The following is a 2,784-nucleotide window of genomic DNA, read 5'->3' on the forward strand; positions in this document are numbered from 1 at the left end:
TTCACATTTTGAAAAGCTCCTGCAATGTATTTTTTCTAGGTGGTGGTGCAAAATATGCAGCCTTATTATTGCCATATCTATTATGTGCTCCAGAATCTAGAGTTTTGTTTCTATGTATAACACACATTTTTAACCATGATGGGTATGAAAACAAAATATTAAAAGCAGGAACCAAGTATAAATCTTTGTCATGCTGAGTTTGCAGGCAGCCTGGGAAAGAGCTCTGAAGTGGGTGAACTGTCTCATTCATCTCAACAGGTTATTAACTTTGAAACTTTAAGTCTAAAAGCATAAAAGCCAGTGATATTAATGACTTGCTCCCTGCTCATGTTAGCAGGAGGCTGTAGCGAACATAGCCTGAAACCATCCTTTACATTGCTCAGAGAGCAGTCATGGTGTTAGGCCCATCTCCATATCTGAGCTTTCACCTTAATTTGTGGGCCATCCAATCAGTTAATGCACTGTTTTTTATTCTGGCATCCGCTGAGCATGGCCAGATGCCTTCTGAGAGCAGACCACCAGAAGAGAGCCCGCTTTCCTCTGAGAAGTTGTGTTGCCTCTGTTATGTGGTCTGGGTGGTTAGCTGTACAGAAACTCCAGCAGCCAGCCGCTGAGGGGCAGTGAAAAGCACCCGGGACTAAGGGGCTTTGGCTTTATGCTGGGACAGAAGAGGAGCGCTCACACCTTCAGGACCAATGAAGAGGCAAATGGAGATGCTTTTCCTCACTGCCTGTTCATGCCTAACTAACCTGAGCACAACAGCAGGGGAGCAGGCATGCCAAGACACAGCCCTGACTCCAATCTGTAACATGGAGGTTTCTCTAGAAACGCTGCACTGACTCCCAAGCAGCTGCCATATCTTCCCTGACAACATTTTTGATGCTGCAATGCAGTTCCTATATTCAGACCTCCAGCACTTTGATCTTCAGATGGAGACCAATACAGGAATTGAATATTAGCTCATTGTCAGGGATGCTACTGTTTATGTTCCTAATATAATTCACCCCTCCCCACTCCCCCTATTTTGAGCTGCAAAGCTGCCATGGCATTTCTGATCTGTCTGATCACAGTGCCACAAACTCCTGGGTCTGTCTGGCAACACTTTAATGCCTCCTTTGGCAACAGGGAGAGAGTGGTTGGCGAAGGATAGCAGAGCAGCAGGGCACAGAGCGAGGCTGCACTCTGGAGGGGTGCTAAGAGGAAAATGGAGACTATTAAAGAACAAGCTAGGACATCTTGAGGAGAGTCCATAGGGTAAAGGAGAGCAGCAGAGGGAAAGGAGGAGAGACAGAAGGGCATATATAGCTTGGGTTTGCTTAATACTTTACTTTCCATCACAACCACAGGTATGAAAAGCACACTTTAGTCCTGTCTTCCTTTTGCTCATTTTCTTTTTCTAGACCTGTTACACATGCAAAGCATTTGAAATAACAAGGCAAGAGAGCATCAAAGAGGCTCATGCATATGAGGGGTTGCACAGACTTTCAGCCAAGCCTTTCCCTGCAGCCGGGAAGCCCTGCGTTAAGGATTGGCCTGTACTGTATGTGAGATCCCGAGCAAAGAGCGGCTTTTGCAGATATCTGGGGACTGGAATCAAGCTGCAATTGGCCTCCCTCTGTGCTTGCACTGCTGGAGACAGGAACAGCCTGTGAGGAGCAGGTTTTTCACAGGATGCTAGACCCCGAGGAGCTGCTGTGTTTTAGGGCCTCTCTGTTTGTCATTTATGTTGCAGGATGAGACTACAGTGGATAACCATCACAAAAAAAAAAAAAAGGTAGTCATGCTGTGACTTATTAAACACACATGCAAGAACAAGCGTGAAGCACTCCAGGCTTGGCAGCAGAGTGGATGCTCTTTGCAATGTAGGTGCCTGGATAATGAAGCACACGAGCACAGAAGGAGCAATACTGACTGCTGTCTAATTCCAGCACAAGATCCACATGCAGGCAGGGGACAAATCAGCAGGGCTGCTCGGAGGCTGAGGCAATGATTGGCTTCCCCTGTTTATGAATCTACAGAGGCTGCATATGTCATTTGAGTGATGGTGACAGAGACCAAAGGAAAGCTACAGAGATTCTTGCTGCACGAGAAGCTGTTGGTGATAATAGCACAAGTGAAACTGAGAATGGTAACCTTAGAGTTCCTATACAGCTCACCATCCTTCCTTCAGTGCTCCCAACTAGCAGCAAAGACACTGACTAAAAATCACAGAAAGGAGCGGGTGAGGAAATAACATGCCCTGTTGCCAAAATCTGAAAAAATTGCAATTTTCTGTTTTTCTTCTGCAGCTGGCAATGACTTGATTTCTCATGAGAGGATTAAAGTGTTTTGTTCCTCTTTCAAATAAATATGAAGCCATTCCTAGCAACTTGTATCAGCTGAGCTTAGGGCTGGTCAAATCATTTGCTCATCAAAGGCATCTGCTTTTCTGCTTATTGAGCATATCCCTGTTACAGACAGCATTAAGGCAGACTGTCACTGGATCCTAGCATCCAGGAACTTGAGAGCAAACAGTTTTTTGTTTGTTTGTTCCAAAAAAAGATCTGTGTCAGGATTTATCATGTTGGGACTTCCTTTCATTTTTTATGTGTTTTACTCTAAGGAATGTTCATGATGAGAGTAAAATTCAGATCTTCTTGATGTCAGGAACAGCTCTACTGAGGACTGCATTGGAAAGGGGGGGCAGCAGTAGTGTTTCACTCATTTGGCTATTTACAGACACTGTGCAGTCTGGTTCTGTGCTGAGCTGCAGGTTGGGAAGTGTCTCATGGGCACCACAGGTCA

The 2,784-nt window shown here is 45.3% G+C and overlaps 1 long non-coding RNA gene across 1 annotated transcript in view; it reads left to right on the forward strand.

Annotated features, from left to right (window-relative positions):
* The window catches only part of LOC121232978, a 6,994-nt gene extending 4,432 nt beyond the window's left edge, over positions 1-2,562 (forward strand). Inside the window, exons 2-4 of the long non-coding RNA XR_005931784.1 lie at positions 101-106; positions 1,779-1,785; positions 2,553-2,562. This is a non-coding gene — a long non-coding RNA (uncharacterized LOC121232978). The remainder of the gene's footprint in view (positions 1-100; positions 107-1,778; positions 1,786-2,552) is intronic.
* Positions 2,563-2,784: the final 222 nt, after the last annotated feature.

This window comes from Aquila chrysaetos (assembly GCF_900496995.4).
Source record: "Aquila chrysaetos chrysaetos chromosome W unlocalized genomic scaffold, bAquChr1.4 W_unloc_2, whole genome shotgun sequence".
Lineage (NCBI taxonomy): Eukaryota > Metazoa > Chordata > Aves > Accipitriformes > Accipitridae > Aquila > Aquila chrysaetos.